Here is a 21833-nt window from a genome sequence, read left to right on the forward strand (position 1 = left end):
GGCTTCTGATGGGGGCCAGGGAGGACAGCCGTCTGTCTGTCTCCACTCGGGCTGTGTCCGAGGGCTCCAGTGGGCCTGTAGGGTGATGTCCATCCACAGCAGGCCCTGGGGGAGCCCCGGTTTTGATGACATTGGGCCTGAGCTTGAGCCCTGGCAGACGGCCCTGCCCTGTCCTCGGCAGGAGATCCCTCTGCCTGGCAGTTCCTGCTGCTCAGAGCACCGGGCCTCCTCCCACCGGGCCTGCTCCTGTTGGCCTTTCCTGGACACTGTGTCCAGACTGGGCCTTCCCCAGTGGGTTCCCTTTTGTATCCCCAGACCTGGAACAGCACCTGGTTGTAGAAGGCACCCAGTCCCCCTCTGATGAAGGGTGCACAATCACCCCTCATTTGAAATTCGTTGTCTCTGTCGGTGCTGCTGGCTATGCGGAGCCTTCGGGATTTCAGAGGGCGGTGTGGTGGCCCCGTCGTCCCTCCTGGTCACCCCTGAGCTGTCTCAGAGTTGGCTGGGCATTGCGGTGGCCACTGGGGTTGGGGGGACCTGTGTAGAAAAGCTGCCCCGTGGAGCTGCGGTGTGGCGGAGTTCCCTGTGTCGGGGTCCAGGGGGCGGGCCTGGCTGTGGCAGGACCTGGTGGGCCTCATGCTCAGCAGAGCTCAGACCACGGGGCGGGGTGGGGGGCGGTGGTCAGAGGGGGCATGGCCGCTGCAGATCCCTTCGTCCTGCGGAGGATGCTGCCTGGCTGGGCTGCTGGTGGAGGGTCGGTGCAGACATCGTGGGTGGCAGCGGCCCATGCAGCGGCCCTTCCGCTAGCTGGTTCTGGAAGTCTCCCGAGGGCCTGGGGCGAGGCCGTGTCAGGGCTGAACGTCAGGCGGCTGTGTCGGGAACCTCAGCCCCAGGGCAGAAGGTAGTTGCGGGGGGAGGTGGTGGATGCTGGCGGCCCCATCAGGCTCCGGGGGTCAGTGGGCGGTGGGACCCTGGGCACGTAGGCAGACAGCCCCACTCACAGGGACAAAGGGCAAGAGGGCACGGGGAGAGGGTTTTACCTCCAAAGTCGACCCTGCCCCAACTAAAACTCCCGTCCTGCTGGCCCAGTGAGGGCGGCGGGCGTGGGGCCAGAGCGGGGTCCCTGCTGCTCTGCTCCTCCAGGGGTGACCTTGGGCGAGTCCGTCACCCTCACTAGGCCTCGGTTTCCTCCTGTGGGGTGGGGCCGCCGCCAGGGCTCAGCGGGACCGTTTTCCTGGAGCAGGGGGTGCCCTTGGGTGGCAGCTGCTGTGCTGGGCCCGCTCTTGTTTTTGCTTGAAATTCAGCAAGGGCGTGTAGGGCGCGTGCAGCCCTGGGCTCGGCTGGACCACGGGCTGGGGTGTGCTCGTTCAGCCGGTCGGTCAGCCGAGGGGCCGCTCAGGCCTGGGCTGGCCGGGCTGGACCCCCCCCAGCTCGGCCGTGCCCCCCGGGGCTGGTAAGGAGCTCCAGCTGGCCCCGCGGGGGCTCTCTCCTTCCAGAAGGCGGTCTCCCCGAGCTTGGCCCCGGGGGGTTCTGCGGGGAGCTCTGGGCCCGGCTCCGGGCCTCGGGGAGCCGTGGGCAGAACAGGCCTGCGCTGGCCCGCAATGGCCCCAGGCTGCAGGCTGGGCCCCGCATCTCTGAGATGGCTCAGCCCTGTCTGCGTGCCCCCGGGGACGAGGGCCACGTCCCGGGTGCGGGCTGGGGCCGAGGACTGAGGGTGCAGGCCGGGCGCCTGGGGGCCGAGGTGGCCGCGGCTGGTCCCGGGTGCTGCATGTCGAAACCAGTCGCTGACGTGGCCGCCGTGTTGCAATAAGGCCCGCGGGTTTCCCAACATCCTGCCAGCCTGTCACAGGACTGCGCATCAGGAGCCGGGTGCCAGGCCTGGCCGGGACCTGCTTCTTGCGGTGCCTGGCTCCCCATTTCCTCCCTGAGGAGACACGGGGAGACTGCTCCTCCCCCACTGCCACCCGGGTGGGCAGTGACATTAGGTCAGGGTGACATTACCCTGGGCCAGTGTAATCCTTGTGACTGGCCCATTTTGGGGAAGTCAGGTGTTTTTGGAGTTGAGGGTTTGATTTGAACCCAGGCCTTGGAGTCCGGGCAGGAAGGATGGGGAAGGGGCTGAGGGAGGAGCCAGCAGGCAGGATGTCCCACTGGCCCGGTGGGCACATACCAGTCTGGAGGCAGAGGGCAGTGGCCAAGGCTCCCAGCCCCATGCCCCCGAGGGACTGCCCTGGACTAGGGGTGTGGGCCCTTTACGAGGCCACCCCCTCGAAGGGGTGGGAAGTGGGGAGCCCTAGGCTATACCAGGTGGCGCCCCTCTTTCTTCTGCTGCAGTAGGCCTAGGGCTGCCCTGTGACTGGGCCCATGGTGACCATGGTGGCTGCAGATTCATTAATTCTCCACTGCCTGCCAGGAGCTCAGCTTCAGGGATCGGGGATCCCTGCCTGTGACCTCCTGGGGTGGGCATTCTTACACTCAGTGCTTGGAGGAGGAAACGGGCGCTCAGAGAGGCCAAGTGACCTGCCGGGGGCGCACAGCCATGGGCAGGGTGTCCAGGTTGCTGGACGGTGAAGGCCACTCTCCCTGGGGTTTTGCTGGGTCAGACTGGGAGATGTACAGTGGGAACGCAGACCCTTGGGGACGTTTCCCGGCTCTGTCCTTCTGAGCTGTGTGACCCCAGGCAGGTAGTCCAGGCTGTCCGACCCCTAAGGGGACTCTGCCGACTTGGGCGTGGAGCTGGTTGAGGTTGGAACTGGCTCCCTGGGTGAAGAGGAGGAGCAGAGGGGCCCAGGACCACCGTCCCAGCGAGGCGCTGCTACAGACCCCAGCCGGGACCCATGCTGGGTGGGGCCTGGGGTTCTAGGAACCCGTGGTCAGGCCTCGCCCCGACTGGCGCCTGCCGTCGTCGCCCATCAGCGGGGGAGGGGCCTGGAGATGGGTCTCTGAGGGATGAGGAAGTGGGCGCTCAGGGAGGGTGAGGGGCTGGGCTTGGGCCACAGGAAGCAAGCAAGGCAGCCCTGAGTCGGGGCCTGTGGAGAGAGGGGCGTCGGGAGACCCGTGCTCTGGTAAGATGGAAGTTTCAGTGGTCGGGGTGGGGAGGACCTGTGGGTTCTGCCCAGGGGCACCTGGTGCCTGCGCTGGGGCTGGCAGTGACAGGGACGGGAAGAGCGAGGACCCTCAAAGTGGCTCTCGGTTGCTGGGTGTCTGCTGTGTCCTGGGGCTGTGCTGGACGCATACCTGCTTGGTAGCTGCAGGCTTGCTGTGCACTGGGTACTGTGCTCTGCTTACCCCCTTTATGTCCTAAAGCAACCCATTTTCCAGATGAGAACGTCAGACCCAGAGAGACGACATTGTTTACCACAGTCCTCAGCCAGGAGGAGGTGGGGCTGGACTTGGCCCCTGGTCTCAATGCCTCCTGGTGCCAGGGGTCGCCTGCATGAGTCTGCTGCCCTCTTGGGGTTCTGGCTGGGGTGGCTGTCCTTGTGGTGGGCATGTACGTGGGTCTGTCCCTCTCCCAGCCATGCACAGGGAGTCTAGGGGTTGGTAAGAAGGTAGGGTTTGGGGGAAGGTAGGAGTCTACTGCAAGTTACAGCTGGAGGGAGGCAAGTGGTGCCTCCTACAGGAGGCCCTCCTTGATATCTGCACCCAGCCAGGGTGCCCATTCTCCTGCTGCGTCACTGACCAACTCGGGCTCCTGGAAAGGGCTGTCTGACTCTGGACTGGTTGTCCCTGGGCAGGGCCTGACCTTGTTTATCTGCTTGTTCCTAGCACAGTGGGGGCGGTGGGGAAGCAGGTGTCCCACTAGGGAGTGCTTGGTGGTGTATGAAGGGAGCTGAAGCCCAGGGCCTCGTCTGCTTTCTGAGGACGAGGACGCTTAGACCCGGCGGGGCTGAGTCAGATGCCCGCGGCCCACCCCGCCGGGAGCGTGCAGCCAGGGCACCTGCAGCTCGCCACCTGTGGGGGTGGGTGAGCAGAGGCCAGCGTCGTGGTCTCTCGAGCACTTCCACTGCCTCCCAGCCGCTTTCTCTGAGTGTGATGTCTCTTTGCAGAAGAGGAGGTAAAGGCTAGACCGGTGGTCCGGCCGCCTTGGGCCTGCACGGCTTGTCAACACCTTGGGGCCTCCTTGAGGCCTGGTGCTTGCTCAGCAGTTTCTTGAGGGCCCTGGTGAGTCCTGCGGCCTGTATGGGTCCGATTCTAGCCCTCTCGTTCCAGCCCTGTTCATCCGTTTGGTCTTTGCTGCCTGCTGTGTACCAGGCCCTAGGCCCGGCCCCAGGGATGCCCGAGGAGCCAGTTCTGGCTCCTGACCTCACGAGCCCCTGGATCCTGGCAGCCTCAGACAAGGGAGCTGAGTGCCCTGTCTAGGGCATGTGGTGGAAGAGGCCCCAGCCCTGGCCAGGAGGGTTAGGAGGGTCTCCTGGAGGAGGCAGTGTTTAAGCTGGGTTGGAGCGAGCCGGGAGGAGGCATAGGGGAGTTTCAGGCCCAGGGAACAGCGTGTCCAAGCCTAGAGGTGACAGCTAGTGTGTTTCTGAAATGACCTGGTTCCCAAGCCTGATGGTGGCGAGTGGGTGGGGGAGAGCGTGGGCAGCGTGGGGAGAGCCAGGGGCCCCGAGGACTGGCGAGGTGGAGGGTGGGAGGCAACTGCTGTGGCTGCTGTTGGCCTGGGCGCCCGAGACCTCCCTGCCTTCAGAATCGCCGTGGTGTCTGGGCGCTCGGCCGGCCCAGTCCCGGTCGGGAGGTGGGTGAGCTTGGAGGGAGGCTGAGGGGTCCCCTGGTCGGCCTCGGCCCTTCCTGGAGCTCTGGGGTTGGGATGCTGAGGGAGGATGGTCCCAGGCTGCTGGTGGAGGCTTCCAGGCAGGCCATGGCCCACAGTAGACCTCGGTCCATCGCGGGGTCAGCCCCACTGGGTCACCAGCTCCTCTCACAGCTGGGGTTGGGGGCGCGGGCGGGGCCGCAGGCTCCTTCCAGCCCACACTGGGGATGGGCTTGAAGGGCTGTGGGCTGGGTGGGGTTCTGGAGAAAATCAAACCTGCCTTTGGCTTGGAGAGCGCTTGTGGTGGGAGAGTCTGTGTTCCGGGCTGAGATTCTGTAAAACAGCTTCCCTGCCCCCTCCTCCCCCCTCCCGGGGAAAAAAGGAAAGAAAGAAAGAAAGGAAGGAAAAACAAAACCCAGCCATCCTGCAACTCTGTTACCAAAGCCAAACAAAGTCACTGCAGACCAGCCTTGCGCGCTCAGCCGAGGGGAGCTGCTGGCCCGCTTTGCCTCTGGGTGCAGACAGATAACGGCCTATCTTGCTGTTTATTATTTTTTTAAAATAAAAATGGAATACAGATTTTTAGCTTCTGTTAAGTTAAGGCCCCCTGTCATGAAGAGAGATCCCTTTTCTTTTGGTGGAGGGAGAAGGAGGCTGTCGGTGGGTGGCCAGGCCCTCCCCCGGCCAGTGGAGGAGAGAGCCGGGGTCCTGGGAGGCTCCGGCCTGCCAGCCCCAGCAGTGCCCACTCCCCTGAGGGCATGGCCTGGGTTGGGGGATTCACATGGGGTGTCAGGGTCCCCAGCAGGGCCCGTGACGGGGGTGTATGTGTGCACACGCCTCCCGCCTTGCCCTGCGTGTGCCGCCGTCCGCCTGCGCTGCCGTCTAGGGCCTCCATTCCCCACGGGCAGAGGTTCCTGTCACCGCCTGCCGCCCACCCCCTGCTGCCGCCCACCCCCTGCTGCCCCCCTCTGCTCACCTCCCTCCCTGCCTCCTGCACCCGGTGCCCACCTGGCATAGGGCTCCCGTCTCCCTGGTGCTGACCAGCGTGTGGACTTGCAGCGTCTCTGAGCCTCACTTCCCCTTCTGTGACGGGACGGTCAGACTTGCAGAGTTTTGCAGGAGCTGCATGAGGTGCACGTTCCGAAGCACTCGGTGCAGGGCTCCCAGGCGTGGGGGTCACCAGGAAGCACTGGCAGCGCCCCTACCTGACTGGCACCTACAGGCGGGCGTGGGGACCCGGGCAGCTGGGGGGAGGGACCTACCTGGCTCCCTGTACCTGAGACCAACGAGGGGTCTGGGCACTGAGCACCTGGTGGGGTCCTGGTGGGCTGTGGGACTCTAGGGGGCCTGGGCGTGGGATTCTGGGCCCGCGGCGGGGGTGAAGTGGGTGAGCATAGGACGCAGACACTTTCCCCAGGCTGGCTGGCCACGTGGGCAGGCCGGGCTGATCCTGGGCACCCTGTGCTGTTCCTCAGTGCCGGGGTTATGGCCTGTCCTGGTGGCTGTCTGACCGCGGAGCAGGTGAGACTGGGGGTAGGTCTGGCCCCCGTCACTCCAGGGCCATCTGGCTGAGGCCCGGAGAGGTGCAGGGCTCCCACGTCAAGTTCCCCCAGCGGGCAGGCCCCATGCTCTGGGGCCCAGTGAGCTCACGGTGGCATGCACACACCGCCCGTAGCCAGGCGTGCCCAGAGCGGGAGCTGGCCTTCCTGGCTCCTGGCCCACGGCCCCTGTCAGCCCCGGGCCACCTCTGGCACTTGGTTCTCTGGACCTCACGGGCACCTTGGCCTGCCAGGCGTGGCCGTTTCTCTGTTTCATCCCAGGCGGCTGGGCTCTTGGTCACATTCGCGGTGTGGACGGGCCTCGGCATCTCCTTCTTGTGTTTGTCCCTGGTCCCCACCGGCAGGACTGACCCTGCGTGGCTGCTCTCGCGGCCCGGGACCGGAGCCCCACAGTGCGGGGACGTGTTTGGAGGCAGCGGGTTTCCCGGGGGTGTCCAAGTTACCCCCGGGAGCTGGCCGCTTCGCATCCCGCAGAACCGCCGTCGTCCATGGCGGAGTGGCTCGGGTGGCGGTGGAGCCGCGGCCCCGCCCCCGCCCCGTGCACCGACTCTGACCTGTGCTGTGTCTGGGGGAGTGAGGAATGCCCTGCTCGTCCAGACAGTTAACATTGTTACCCCAGAGTCTGATTTCTCCCTTTTTCTGTGTCTGTGTGTGCTAGCTGGCCACAGAGCCCTGCTGCCCAGACCAAGTGTGTCCCCAGGAGCCTGTCCTGCCACCCCTCCCCCAGGTCAACGAGGGGCTGCTGGGGAGGGGTCAGGGTGCTGAGTGAGGCCCCTGCTCCGTCAGCCCCTGATGGCTGGGAAGATGCTGGTGGGGTCGGCGGGGCCTGGGGGGTCGAAGCCATGGTCCTCCCGGCTCTCTGTCCTCTCAGGCGGCGGCTGTGTGGTGGATAGCGGTGCCGCCCGCGGGTGTGACACTGACCTGGGGATTAGGAGCCTACTCAGCAGGAAGCTGGCAGCTACCATCCCTCCCAGCAAGGCCGGGCATGGGCAGCGAGTGTGGGTGAGGCCCTGAGCTCCAGGAAGGGGGTGGGAGAGGGCGCCAGGCTCCACCTGGCTGCTTCGGAGCCATATTCTGGGACGGGTGTCTTGGTCACAGAGAGAGGCATGCTGTCCATCAACTTGGGCACGCAGTGAGGGACGGGCTGCCCAGGCTGTGGCTAGGTGGTGGCTGTGTGCAGGAGCCTGTGTGGGGGGTCCTAGCCCCTGAACTGTTGACCTCTTGCCTCCCGAGGGGGCTGCACACACCTGTCTCCGGAAGGCGGAGAGGGGAGGAGAGGTGGCCTGTCCCTGGGGGGACTGGGTGCGGCTCTCCCCGCCTCCCTGGCCGGCTCAGGCCGCGGCTCACCAGGGTGGGCGGGCGGCTCCGTTGTGGCGTGGGGCTCGCTCACCCCCAAGTGCTTGCCCCGCCTCGCTCCCGTGGGCAGCCCGGAGCTGGGTTTGCCGAGGGAGGTTGGTTCCCTGCACGCCGAGGGCGGGTCCCAGAGGTGCGGCCGCCTGAAGTGTGTGCTCCACCTGCGCCGGGAGGCCGCGGCCTGCCCGCAGGTGGCCCTCATGGCCCCTGGCCACGCTGCCTGTGCGTCCCCTTGAGCTGAGTGCAGGGTGAGAGCCAGGCCACCCTTGGCTGTGACTTTGTTTTGTTTCCTTGAGTCAGGTTGTCCTGCTTCATCCTGTGCCCGGAAGAGAGGCCTGCTTCTGCCCTCGCCCCTCGCCTTCCCTCCACTGGGGGTGGGGGTGGGAGTGGGGCTCATGCTAACGGCTGTCCATCAGTCAGTTAGCAAACGCAGCTGCTGCTGGCTACACCCCCGCTGACACCGCTCCGGGGGCCGGGCTGGACTCCAGGGCCCCTCCCCCCCGGCCCTCCCTCACACTCCTCTGCGCAGCAGGGCTGGCGTCGATCTGTTCCCTGTCCTTCCTGCTTGTCCTTGCTGGGCTCTTCCTGGCCCGTTTGCCTTTATTTCTCCTCTAGGCTCTGCGTCCACTTGCCTGCACCAGGTGAGGCTCCTGCCCTGGGGGGTCTCCTACCCACTTCCTGTGGGGTCCCGAGGGCAGGGGGCTGGGGCCTGCCTCCCACTGCTGAGGGAGTGATGCGCATGCCTGGGGGCTGAAGAGGGCACAGGCTGCCTCCAGATGGGGCTCCTGGGGGATCCTGGGCAAGGGCCTCCTTGCCCCCTGGCCATGGAGCGGACCGTGGGGGAGTGTGAGGAGGGCCCCGCCCTGGGGATGAGTCGGGCGGTGGCCCTTCTGTGTCAGAGGCCTACTCTGGCCCTTCGAGCTGTGGTGCCCCTTGGAGGTGTGCGCCCCTGACGGCTGGCAGGACCTCGGCCTCCTGACCGTCAGCCACTTGTGGTCCCCCTCATTCCTGGAGGTGACAGGACACCCCGATTGATGGCTGAGACCTTGGGCCTGGCTTGAATAGAAGCAGGGCTCTGGCCGTGCCTCTCCCTGAGGTGGGCTTCCCCACGTGGCCCCTACCAGAGCCCGAGGCCCCTGGCCTACCCTGTCCTCCAGGGTGAATCCAGCCTCATGTGCGGAGGGGCAGCCGTCCCGGGCTGGACCTGGAGGGCTCGGCACCCTCCCCGGCTGGTCAGCATGCTGGCTTCTGGGCTGACTCGGGGGCGTGGGCCCTGTCTCAGCTCCCAGGCCCTTTCCCCACACCCGTCCTCTGGGCCCTTGGGGTCTTTGGGGTCCAGCCCTGCAGGGGCTGCAGTTCCTGGGCCACCCGCCTGACGGTGACCTGCCTGGTCCCTCCTGGGGGATCCTCCACAGTGAAGGGCCTGGCCGGCCCCACCCCTGGTTCCCAGGCCCGTCCTGCTGTCTGCCGGCATCAAGTCTGGACAGGTGTGTGTGCTCAGGGCGGCCGCCCGCAGTGGGGGCTAGAAGTGGCGTGCCGGCCCCGTGAGTCACCCCAAGCCTGGGAGCGGGGATGGCAGGGGCCCGGCTGTGGGCCGACATGATGGGACATGCTGCTGGCCTGGCATGGGAACCTGCCATGGAGTGGGGCGCTGGGCGGCGTAGGGGCCTGCCCACAGCCTCCCCAGGGCCCAGGTCCGGGGCTGGGGTCTCTGAGGGTCTCCTCCCAGGCTGTGCTGCCAGGGGCAGGGGCTCTCCCGCCTGCAGCCGCGGTCAGTGTGGGCAAGGAGCAGACGCTGCCTCGCCTTCTGCGTGGGCAGAGGCCCTGCTGGGGGGGGGGAGGTGGGAAGGCAGATGGGCACGGAGTCCAGGCCCCTGGATCAGGTGGGTCAATGTCCCTTGATGTACAGGGAGCGAACGTGGCTGTGGGGCAGCTTCCACCGTCCAGAGCACCTCCAGGCCAGACTCCAGCCCTCCTGTGCCGGGCTGGGAGCAGCGCTGGCTGCCGAGTCCTGCTGAACACCTTCTGCAGACCCCCTGCACCTGAGTCTCGGGGGTCAGAGGCCGGAGGAAGGGCTTCTTCCGTGTAGCTTTAGGACCACCAGTCCTGGGGTGAGAGGTCCTAGAGCTTCAGGGGTCCCCAGGGTACACAGCAGCCCCACCTCCTCCCGAGGGTCAGCACCCCACGTGCCCTCTTGCGGGCAGACAGCAGAGCCCTGGGAGGGGGTGGGAGCGTGTGGGGGCCCCTGTGTGGGGGGGGTGGTGCCGACCCTGCAGGGCAGTCAGACGGAGCCGGGTCCGAGCGCGGCAGAGCCTCCGGCCAGACCTGTGACCTGGTGCCTTGGGGTCTGTGGGGTCTTCTGAGCCTCAGCTGCTGCTTCTGGGAAGCGGGGAAGCTCCTGCGCTTGAGGCTCAGTGTGGGCACCAGCCTGAGGTGCTGAAGGGCCAGCGTCTGGGCTGGTCATGGCGGTCCTGGGGGAGGAGGGCAAGGCTGGAGCAGATCAGAGGTTGCAGAAGCTTTGAGAAGGCAGTGTGACTTGGGATGGTGACCGCCTGGGCTGGGCGCTGGTGTCCAGGGAGGGCCCCGGCTGCCTGCAGAGCCTGCTGTCAGGGCAGCGAGCCAGACCCAGCCTGGCGTGCACAGGGCCGGGGCCCTGTCTGGACCTTCCTGCTCAGCCTGACAGGTGCAAGGAGGGCTTCTTGGAGGAGGTGTCCCTGACAGGAAGACCCAGCGGGAATGGCTGCACCTGGGCTGAGGGCCAGAGCTAGGGCTGAAAGGGGCTGAGGGCCACAGCAACTGGAGAGGGCCGGGGGCGGGGCCGGGCGGGGTGGGCGCCGAGCCTCGGCGGGGCAGATCGGCCCTTGTGGCCCCAGGGCCCCGCTGAGAGAGGGAGTGGGGGCTGGCCTTGCTTGGAGGGACTTGATAGAGAACCATGGTCGAGTTCAGGGTTTTTGCAAGGTAATAGCAGCCTTGGGGGTGGGGACCCTGGTCAGCGCAGCGGATTAGCCCCTGCCCTCCCGGATATCTCTGTGGGTAATGAGGTGGGGGTCCTGCAGGTGAAGGCAAAACCAGCCATGGTGTGCCCATAGTGGCTGTCAGGGGCCCTCCTCGACCTGCCCCCAGACCCAGCTGTCCTCAGGGCAGCCCCTGGTCTCTGTGCTGCCCCCCAACACCCCCTGCCCCCACCAGGATGTGAGCGAGAGGGAGGGGCCTCGGGCTGGACGCGGGGGCAGGGCGGGGGGCTTGGCGTAGCTGCAGTGGGGCTGGCGCCCCCGCCCACCCCAGCCCTGCCCGCTGCTCTCTCACTGCCGGCTGTGGGGGGAGGAAGGAAGCTGAGGGCTGGGTGTGTGTGTGTTGTTTTTGACTGGGCTCCGGCGGCGCTGGCCAGGGCCCGGGCTCCAGCCTCCAGCGCCTTGACAGGGAGGGTGAGGCCTGGGGAAGGCAGGGGGGTGGCGGCGGCTGGGGGGCCTCCTGAGGGCCAGGAGCTGGGCACTGAGGCAGATCGCGGACAGCCGGCGGGAGAGGTCTGAGAGGGTGGCAGGAGGCTGCCCGGGCCCGTCTGCCCAGGGGGACCCCTGGGCCAACACCTGGGGTGTTGCTGGACTGGGAAGGCAGACCAGAGGTGGGGTCTGGGCAAGGAAGCAACAGTAGGTCTCAGGCTGAGGGGTGCTGGGGGCAAGGGAGAGGCCCTGCCGTTGCGTCTGGGGGAAGCTGAGGCTGAGTGGGGGCAGCCCTGCGTCTCTGGGCTCTGGGGGTGTGATCTGTGCTTTTCCTATTTTTTGTGGGGTGGACACTTGCGCCGTGGCCGACTTCCCGCTACTGATGTGATGTCGCCCAATGCTGATTGGGAAGAGACGTGTCCATGAGCTGGTCGGAGCTGGCTCAGCCCCTTGGGGGCCGGCACCCCCTCCAGGGGATCCCCCTACACTTTTGTGCCCACCCAGAGGCAGCACACGCTGCTGCTTGAGACTCGGCTCAGCACCTAGCACACTCTTGGTGCTTGCTAAATGTTTGAGTCCCGCAGGGCAGGGCCTGGTTGGTGAGACCCCCCGGGCGGCAGTGCCCAGCTTGGACTTGCAGGCTGCCTGACCCACACGGATGTGGCTCATGTGTGCGCACAGAGGTGGGCGCGGCAGGGGCTGGTGCTTCCCAGTGCCTGGTCCTGCGAGAGGCCTCCCCAGTTGTCGCCACACAGGTGGGTCGTGGCCGGGCCTGTGCTGGGCTGCGTCACCCCTGAGGCCACCCAGCCGGTGGGACAGGTCCTGCGCCTGGTCAGCTGGACCCGCTCTGAGGGCCCAGACATCCACCAGCCATGTCAGGGCGGGACAGGAGGAGGTGGGACTGTGGGGGGTGGGGCTGGGGGAGAGCCTGAGGTCAAGGGAGCCTGGTGGGCTGGGAGCCAGCTGCCGGCCAGGATGTGTCCAGGGTCCTGCACTGGCCCTGCTGAGGCAGGAGGTAAGTCTGTGTTGACTCCAAGAGGTGGCCTCCAGTCCTGGGCCCCGCCTGCCACCTGTGGGGCTGAGGGCGAGTGGGGCAGGGCTGAGCACCTTTCTCTCCCTGGCGGCTAAGACAGCAAGAGTTAGCTTTCAAGTAACGAAGCTTGTTGGGTACAGATGAAGTGAGTCAGTGGGCGAGGGCCAAGAGGACCTCACAGGGGACCTCCCTGCCCTGTCCTGGGAGCACAAGCCCTTAGCTGACTAACCAGGTTCTTGGGCGGCTGAGGAGGATCTGGGGGTCACGGCTGACCACCAGCCACAGCTGAGTTGGCTTGGCTTGCCTCTTGGGAGTAAAGCCTTTGACTGGGGCTGGGCTGTGATCCTGGCCACAGACAGGCCTTCGCCACACCCCTGTCCGCTGGGTGAGCTTATCCCCGCCCGGGCCCCGAACCAGACAAGCTGGGAGCTAGAAGTGGTGACGAGGAGCGAATGAGGGAGCCTGGCCAACGCGGAGGAGGGGTGGCAGCAACCTTGGGTCTGGCCAGGGTCTTGCTAAAATCAGGCCTACGCCGAGGCTGTTTGTGTCATTGTCATGAAAATGGCACGTGCATGTGGCAGAAACCCAAGCCAGATAATTCAGGGAAGGACGTCTTGTCTCCTGCCCTACAGTCGGGGTCCTGGGCCCTCTGCTCTGCAGTGTGATGCTTGGGGGTTTCTCTCTTCATCCTTGAACCCCAAACTTGAGGGGTTCTGGCCAGTGTGGATTGGATGTTCACGGGCAGGGCAGGGTGGGATGGGCCTGGGAGGGAAGGGGCCTGCCCGGCCCCACAGCGAGTGGAGCGTGCGGTGCGGGCAGATGGGTGCACGTGGGGGAGGCGCTGGAGGAGAGGCCGAGGCAGGGCCGCTGCTGGGCCACCAGAGAGGTCAGCCTGGGCGGAAGGCCTCTGGCCTCCTGTCAGAGTCCTTCAGGAGGAGTCGGCCCACCTGGGCCCCGGCAGCCAGTGTCGGGGCTGTAGTGGGCAGCAGAGCTACCACGTGCTCAGGTGAGGGCGCCGGCGGCCTTGGGTCCAGGGCTGGCCTGGCCGCCGGCGTGGCCGATGCTGCCAGGGAGTGGACGGTGTGCGGGCAGTGTGTGACGCTCAGAGCGGTCCAGGCGGCTTCGGCCCCTGCAGCCGGACAGGGCTGCCCCTCGGGGACAGAGCTGCTTGGACCTCAGGCCTCCTGGGGGCGGGGACTGAGGACCCCACACTGGCCTGCCAGGGACCAGCAGGGCTAAAGGCCATGTGACGGAGCCCCTGCGCCCCCACTCCTGCTGCTGGCCCTGGGCTGGGCCCCTGGCTGCCGGGCTACAAAAGGCATTCTGTGCCCCGGAAGAATGACCCCGTTGTGTGGCTGGAGGGTGGCCGGGAGCCACGAAGGCTTCCTTCCTCCTGCACTTCCTGCACACCCGCTCCGAGGCAGAGCCCCCAGCCTGCCCAGGCCCCCTCCCCTGGCTCTGGCGCGCCCCATTGCTGCCCCATGTGTCCTGGCAGTCGGGGCTCTGCTCCACTGCTGCCTCTTCTGTGCCAGGCCTGCTGAGCCCTGTCCTGTGCCGGACTCCCAGCCTCCGGGCCCCGGCCTGTGCCGTCCCTCCTCCTGCAGGACCCTCGCTGCCAGTGCTCCAGGGCTCTGTGCACAGGACGCCTCTTGCCGGGGGGTGGGGGTGGGGGACAGCATGGTGGGGCCCCGAGCACTCCCAGGACGCCCCCCTTCCCGACCCCCAGGCCGGGCTGAGACCAGCACTTGCATCGGGAGGAGAGCATTCCTAGGCGTGCTGCCTGGCACTGTGTCGGAGGGTGGGCCCCATCCCCGCATCCTCCCACAGCCCGGAGCTGGGGGAGTGGGCTCAGCCAGGTCACCTGGCTTGCCCGCGGCCAGGCAGCTGGCCTGAGGTGGGGCTGATTGGAGTTCAGGTCCAGGCCTTGCCCTTCCTCTCTCTGCCCAGCCCCGGGCTGGGCCGGGGTCCCACGTGGTCACCACTTGCAGGCTGGGACTGTCGCTCTCAGATTGAGGAAACGAGGCTGGGGTCCCTGTCCTCTTTTAGGAAGCAGTTAGCTTCGGCCAATGGGAGCCGCCTGTGGTCACAGGTGTCTGGGTGAGGGTGGTGGGCCAGGCGGGCCCTGGGAAAGGGGAACTCAGTCGCTCTGGACGGTGCCCAGCTGCCTGGCGGAGACGCTGCCCTTCTGGGCCTTCTTCCCCGCGGCCCCTGCTGCTTGCTGATCTGCCACCCTGCATCGCCCGAGGCCGTGGGGCCCTGAGCCAGCGGGCCAGAGGGTGATGGGGCCACCCCTGTGGTGGGACCTCTCACCTACCCTGGCCATGAGGCTGCACCTCCTGGCCTCTCTTTCGAGAGGTGGCCTGGCCTGGCGGGCGGGGGACCACAGGTGGCTGGCAGGTGAGGGCTGGGCTTGGTGGGCTGGGAGGGGGCCAGCGTCTTGGCTGCAGGTGGTGGCACTCAGGGCAAGCGTGCGGGGAGCCAGGAGGGAGAGCTGGGGCCAGGTGCTGGGCGTCTCCAGGAAACTGGCCTTTGTAGGGCCAGGGCCCTGCTGAGCGCGCCTGTGGTTCCCGGCTGCATGAGGGCGTCCAGTTCAGGTCCTGTTTCTTGTCCCCGGCCTGAGCCAGGACCACTGAGCTCTGGGCTGCCCTGGGTGTCTGGGTCAGCGGGTTTTGGGGTGGGAAGGGGAGAGGTACTGGCTCACTCCCTTTTCAGATGAGGAAACTGAGGCTGCGGACAGTGGGGACTTGTCCGTTTGGAGGGCTTCAGTGGGCCCAGCCCCTCCTCCTGGGTCCAGTGTGGAGAACACCTACTCAGCCGTACGCGGCCTGTGCGGAAGCTGAGGGAGGCCTGGGCTGCCCGGAGCCGGCCCGGGACAGACAGAAGGCCCCATACCCGGCTCGCCCCTGGGTTTTGGCTCTGGCCCATGTGGCAGAGCCGGGCCGTTCAGGGTGGGAGGCCCGTGGGGAGGAGAGAGGCCAGAGTCCCGGAGGGTCCCGGTCTTCCCTGCTGTTCTGGTGGGGCCGGCACCAGCTTCCTACCTGGCACGGCTCGCGGGCTGCTTGCCTTGTCTTGGCTGTAGGCAGGTCCGTTTCGTCATCTCACCCCAGGCTAGGGCCCACGCGGCCGCTCACTGACCTTCAGAGGTGCCCCTCGGAGGATGTGCTCCCCCCTGCCTGGGTTCTGGGGGTTGCTGTGGCCCAGAGATGTGAACTGGCTTTCCCAGGGCCACACAGCAGTTCAGGGGAGGGGCTCAAATGAGACCCCGTGGCCAGGGTGGGAGCTGGCACCACTTCGCTCTTCCAGGCCCTTTAAAGCCCTCTTGCAGCTCGTGAGCGTTCGGCCCTCCATGTCCAGGGTGCCTCACCTGCATGTCCATGGAGGGGGCCGTGGCCCGGCCTCCCTCACGCCATGTGGACGGTGGTGGACACCAGGTGGGGTTGCCCTGGGCTGTCCCTCGGAACCACTTGGTTTTGGAGCTGGGACCTGAAGCTAAGGACACTGCCTCTGGGCGCTGTGCTGTCTTGCCTGGGGTCTTCCAAGCCTCGTGCGTGTTCTGCTTGGTCAGGACTTGAGGGACAGGTCCACAGGGGGTGCTTGTCCTGTGTGTGTATTGCATGCCTGTCCTGGGGCCGGCCCGGGTGCTGGTGACCTGGAGCCCACCCTGGGCCATTCTGGGCTCGGTTTCTTCCATCCTCGCTGAGTGACCGCGGAGGCTCGCTGAGGGCTGAGTCTGTGAACCCAGGGTTCTTCGAAGTCCCTGTCCTCCCGCAGCAAAGAGCTCTCGGGCACGTGGTTTGGATTGGAGGCTCTGTCTTCCTGTTCTGGGGGTGTTGGTGGGGGGGTCCGAGTTCACGTGCGGACCACAGCTCTTCCTTGGGGGCTTGCCCTGTGCCTGTGTCCCTTGTCCGCCTGCTGCACACAACCCTGGACAGGCCTCGTCAGCTGTTGGCTTTGGTTTCCTTGTCTGCAAAATGGGTGCCGGAAAGAGAACTTTCCAGGTCAGTTTGTTGATATGACAGGACATTTAAAATCAGATAAAATTACCTTCGTACAGAGAACACCCTGGGCTGTTCCACCTGCTCTGTGCTTAGTCGTTGCGGCCCGTGTGTGTGGGGTGAGCGGTCGTCGTGGCCGTCCGGCAGCTGGTCTGGGCGCTCTGCGTGACCGCCTCCCTGGTGGGCGACTGGGGGCCTCGCCTGGCCCCGTCGGGGTATCTGGATTTCTCTGCGTAGAACGCGCACCTGGCTGCTGGGTCTTTCTGTGGTTTGTAGCTTTTGCACCGTAGCCTCCTGCCTGTCACCTCCTGCTGCCACATTCAGCCGTCTCCACTTGTCCGCTCTCTGGAAGGTCATCCGAAGCAGACTGTCAGCGTCGTGAGTGAAGTTGAGCCACTGAGCTCTGAGCGAGGACGGCCCCTGTGAGTCGCACGCGTGACGCTGCTCCGAGCGCACGGGGCCTTCCCACCCGCTTGCGGGGCCTTCCTGCGCCCGGGCCCGCGGCCGTCCGCAGCCTGGGTAGGTGAGGCTCGAAGCCGCTGACGGGGTCCGACTGCTCCCTGCTGTTCTTCCCTGGACCCCCGGCCGGCTGTGCGCCCTCGGGAGGGACGGAGCCCTCTCCCTGCAGCTCTGCGGCCTGAGTGTCGGTGTTGGGAATCGGGGTGGGTTTGGAGCCGTGGAAGGCGTGATTCTGGGTTCCCGCTCCTCCGGGCCGGGTCTTCGTGTTGCCCTCACTGAGCTCCGGCCCCCCACGCCCCGCCCAGGGTTGGGGTCTGGTCCCTGGGGCCCCTCAACCCGGCCCTGGCACTGCGAGTGCACGGCGGCCCCTAGCCCGGCCCACACCCCCCACCCCGTATTAAAAGTGCGCATTGTCCACGGGTCTCGGAAGCTGCTCGCAGGTACTGCCAAGGACAGGAGTGCGCGGTGGGAACATGCTTGCCCCGGGTTCCCTCCTCCTGTTGACCCTGGCCTTGGCCATCCCCTGGGGTTGCCTGTGCGACCCAGAGAAGTGGTCGTTGGCAAGGCTGAGGGGGCCAGGAAGGGGCCCTGGGGCAGGGCCTGTAAGGGCAGAGGCTCCGGCCCCAGGTGGCCACACGGGGTGGGAGTGCTGTGGAGCTTGGGGTGGCTTTGGAGTTTGGGGTACAATGGGAGCCATGAGAGGTTCTGGTGGTGACTGAGTGGATGGTGGCCATACTGCCAAGTGGCCGATGACTAGGACGGCCCTGGCGGGGGCCGGATTGGAGCCCGCTTTCAGCTCTTGTCTCTGCAAAGGGGCGGGTGGGGCATTCCCGGGGCTGTGCTGGGTGGACGGAGGTCATGGCTTTCCGGCTCTCTGTTAGTCTTTCCGGACCCCCCTGCCTGGAGGCCCTGTGGGCTGAGTGGTGCCATGGGTGCTTGCTGCGGCCCCAGCCGGGTCCTTGGCATCTCACGCCTGCAGGGTCAGCTGGCTTGTCCCCTTGCTGCCACGCCAGTCCCTGAGAAGGGCCTGCTGAGGGGCAAGAGAGTTCTCGTCTTCCGCTGCTGCCCCAGGGGTGTCAGGAGTGAGGCCCTGGGGATGGGGATGGACATTTTAGGGCTGCACTCCCACAGCCGTCTCCTGGCTCCTGGCCTCCCGGGCCTCCTCCTCTGGGTGCAGAGTGGAGCCCACCCTCCTGTCCCTGCTGCCCTTGCCGGGGCTGGGGAGGGAAGTGGAGGGCCAAGCCTGGCACACAGCTGGTCCGCAGGGGGCAGATCTCAGTTTGGGAACCAATCCTGCCAGCCCCATGGGCCCCAGACTGAGCTGGCATCCTGGGGAGAGCGCCTGGGGGTTCAGAGGCTCAGCCCTGGCATGTGCCAGCCCCAGAGGCTGCCCTGCAGAGATGGGGTCTCCCCAGAGCAGGGAAGAGCCAGCAGGGCCTTTAGCAGGGGTGTGGGGGTGATGAGCTGAGGTCCGAGGTGGCTGCTTCGGTGGGTGGAGAGGGAGGGTCAGGCTGCTATGCTGGTCCAGGTGGGAGGCGCCCATGCTGTGGCTGAGGTGGGGAAGCCCCGCTCCAGCGGGCGGATGTCCCATTCTCAGTCTGTCTCACGGGTGAGGCCCTGTCTGCTGTCTGCAGAGGCCCGCCAGCTGGGCCTCCACACTGCAGGCACCAGCCTGGTGACACCGGCTGAGTCTGTGCGGGGTGGGTGAGCCCCTGCCTAGGGGAGGGTGCTGAGGGGTCAAGCTCATGGCCCAAGGCAGCGGGGGTCTCTGAAAGCCCCCGTTGGCAGCTGGGTGGGCGCGCTGCCCTCCAGGGTCTCTGGCTCGGCCCTGCCACACCCATTGCGCGGCCCTGGGCAACCACGCCCTGGGGTGCCAGGCGTCAGGGCCACATCCGAGAAATGGAGATGCTCAGAGGGCACTGGGAGGCCCCGGGGACGTCCCCAGCAGAGGCCGGCCCACGCCCACCGGGCAGCTGCGTCAGAGTGGCCCCTCTCCCTGACCTGGCCGCTGTGCTCTGATGGCTGCCGGGTCCCCACACTCCAGCACCGGTGGCTGGGGTGCTGGCGAACCTCGGCCTAAGTATCAGCCCACAGGGGCTGCAAGGAAAGGCAAAGAGAGAAGCTGCCGGGGCAGGGGTGGGAGGCATTCCACGACAGAGCTCCGCTGCGGGCCTCTGCGCCAGTGAGAGCAGTGTGGCTCAGAATGAAACGAGAATCGTGTCTTTTCCTGTTGAAGAGAAACCGCCCCAGCCAGCCCGCAGGCTCGGGGCCCCCTCGCCCCCCAGGCCGCTGTGGGACAGGCGGGGTTTCACCAGGAATTCCCCCCTCCCCGCCCACCCGCCCCCGCCGTCTGGGCCGGCACCCTGAGGTGCTGGGGACGTTCAGGGGCACTGCCTGGATGGGAGGCTGCTGCGCCCCGGAGCCCCAGCCTGGCCTCGGAGAGGTGAGCGTGCTTCCAGCTCCCTGTGCTCCCATGTCCCCACGGTGGGCGTCACTGCCGGGCACCGGGCTGCGCCTGGAACCCGTGCCGGCCACCCCGGCTGGCCGCGTGGAGTGGGGTCTTTGTGAGAGTGACGTGTGTCGGGAGCATCGCCGAAAGCCAGGCTCTGGTCCTGGCTGGGCCGGCGGCTCTCACTCTGGCTCGGGGAGCGCCTCTCCCTCCCCAGCCCCTTCCTTATTGGCAGAGGGGGCGGAGCAGCTCTCTGTCCCTGGGCTTCCCCAGCTCCTGTGGTAAATGCTGGCGCACGCCCGGGCCGCACAGGCACTGCTACCAGACTAGCTGTGCGTTGCAGTCTCCGATTTCATTCCGGGGACTTCGCGAGCCATCAGGCCACCAGCCGGTCACGGATGTGGGGAATCTCCGTTTTGCAGAGGCCGCGGTGGGAATGGCGCCGCACCCAGGCTCATTGCAGCTGGCTTCTGGCTGCTCGGTGGCCTTCTCCCTCTTGTCACCCCCTTTCTGTGCCTGTGCCTCCTCCCCTGGGGGTCCCAGCAGGCCTGGGGGTTGGACTGCTGCCCCGCCCGCAGCACGTGTTAGGCCGCTGAGTGGGGGGCGTGGCTCAGCTTTCCCCAGTAGATCCGGGTGGGTGTCTGCTCCAGTGCCCAGGGCAGGGGGTGAGGGACGGCTGCGGGGCTGCAGGCTGGCCTGCTGAGGGTCTCTGGCCGTGGGATCGGAAACCAGCTCTGGGGACTCTCGGGTCCCTGAGCATCTTTCTGGGTGGGTGGCCCTGTGCTACCTCCACGTGGCAGCCCCCCTGTCAGGGGCAACTTTCTGAAACAGCCAGAGGCAGCGCTGCTGGATGCGGCTGAGTCAGACGCTGCCCCTCCCAGCACTCTCCTCGCCCCCCTCGATGCCGGCTGGGCGGGACCTTTCTCACCTCCTAGTCCCTGGGATGGGTGGATGGCCCTGTCAGTGAGGCCACACGAAATCCTCATTGTCCCCCAGCTGTCTCGGGGTGGGGGGCACCTTTGGGTAAAATCAGATACCTTGGAGCACTCCTGAAAGGACTGGCCTCATGTTTGGGGGCCGCAGGTGGTGGCTGTGTGGCCTGCACCCTGGGGTGGGCATTCTGCTGGATGGATAGAAACACAGCACCCAAGTGGGGACCTGGCCCTGGGCCGAGCACTCTGAGGTGGGTCCCCTAGTCCTGTGGCCACAACACCCCCTCCCCAGCCTCCCCAAGGCCCCTGGGAACCAGCCTGCCTGCTGGTCCTCGCCAGGGGCCGGCTTTGCCTGTGTTCACCTGGCTTCTCCTGAGACACCGGCCTTGCCCCGAGGTCCAGGAGGCCCTGGAGCCAGGGGGAAGAGGAGGGGAGGCTGGGGAGTTGACATTCCCCAAGTCAGCCTTTGGGGCACCTGCATGGTGTGCAGGATGGGGCCAGGAGGGTGGTGTCTCTGCAGCAGGCCTGGTCCTCGTTATCCTGAAGCTGTGGGCAGCCTGCAGGGTCTTCTTCCCGCAGCACCCAGGTGCACCCAGGGAGGCCTGGCAGAGAGGGGCCGGACACAGCCAAGGGGCCTGGGCCCAAGAAGCAGGCCTCCGGCGGGAGATGGGCCCCAACCTTCTAGGGTGCGTCCCCGGTTCCCCTACTGAGTCCCTCTCTCTGTGCACATTTTCCTAAATGGTGAAGAGCTGGGGGCTCAGATCCCTCATCTGTGCCATGGTGGCTTGAGCAGCGCTTCCCCCAGGTTGGCATGCAGCTCAGCACCGAGGGTGCCCCCAGATCCTACTTTCCAGGGGCACCTGTCCCGAGTGCCGCGGGCCCAGGGGAGCGGGCAGCGCCCACTGCAGGAAGTGAGGGGAGTGTCGCAGACATGCTGAGTTGACGCTGGCTGAGCCTGGGGTGAGGGCTGTGGCTGCCACCCCTGTGGACTGTCAGCTTCAGGGTGGTGGGCACGGGAGGCAGCGCCCGCTGAGACCTTGGCTGGATCTCGCCAGTGCATTGGCGCCATCCCCCCTCAGCCCTGTCCTGGACTCCTTCCAGGCCCAGGTGCTGGCTAGCTGGTCATGGGGAGTCCTTTCTGGCCACCCCTTTCCTCCTGGCTCTGCTCCCCACTTCCCCCACAGTGGCTGGGCTTCAGCCACACCTGCCACCACAGGGCCCAACCACAGTGCCCCCAGGCTGTATGAGTGTCCTGGGTGAGGGCGGCTGCCACCACTTCCCGTTCCTTCCCCTGCCCCTCACCAGCCCTGGCCTGCTTAGTACAGCCATCGGAACCCTGAAACATCGTCCCTGGGCCACTGGTGGCAAAACCCGTTGTGTCAGCATTAGCCTCTTTGGGTTTCAGCCTTTTGTCTGTGCAGAAAGAGGGCAAGGGGTTGCTCAGATGTTGAGGATGGTGGTGAGGATGGTGATGGTTGGTTGTCAGGATGATGGTGGTAATGGTGAGGATGGTGATGGTGATGATCAGGATGATGGTGAGGATGGTGATGGTGGTGAGGATGGTGATGGTGGTGAGGATGGTGATGGTGGTGATTTTGGGAGACTGCTGCTTCTGCAGCCCCTGGGTCACTCTGGGTCCCCTTGCGGCCTAGGGGTTGTTGGGGTCCTGGTGTCCGTCCCTCAGAGTGCCCTGCCTATCCCTCGGCCTTCAGCGTCCCTCTGCCTGCCACCCCTCAGCCCTTCCCCTGGCCATCCCCACCAGTGTCGCAGAGGACTGGATAGGATGGTGGTAAACAGTAGTGTTTGGGAGAGGCTGGCCATGCTCTCCGTGTGGCCTGCGGGGGTGGAGCCCCTGTTGAGTGT

At 66.4% G+C, this 21833-nt stretch overlaps 1 protein-coding gene across 3 annotated transcripts in view; it reads left to right on the top strand.

Moving 5' to 3' along the window:
- RXRA (retinoid X receptor alpha) overlaps positions 1 to 21833 on the top strand; it is a 96229-nt gene that overhangs the window by 40556 nt on the left and 33840 nt on the right. The window contains exon 1 of one of the 3 annotated variants that reach the window (XM_074362642.1): positions 3046 to 3065. The exons of 1 other annotated variant lie outside the window; for it this stretch is intronic. The gene's annotated coding sequence lies outside the window, so the exon portion shown is untranslated. Of the gene's footprint in view, positions 1 to 3045; positions 3066 to 10968; positions 11088 to 21833 lie in introns of those variants that run through there. One more of the 3 variants, XM_074362641.1, reaches the window with a different exon arrangement.

This window comes from Camelus bactrianus, chromosome 4 (genome assembly GCF_048773025.1).
Source record: "Camelus bactrianus isolate YW-2024 breed Bactrian camel chromosome 4, ASM4877302v1, whole genome shotgun sequence".
In the NCBI taxonomy this organism is placed as follows: Eukaryota; Metazoa; Chordata; class Mammalia; order Artiodactyla; family Camelidae; genus Camelus; species Camelus bactrianus.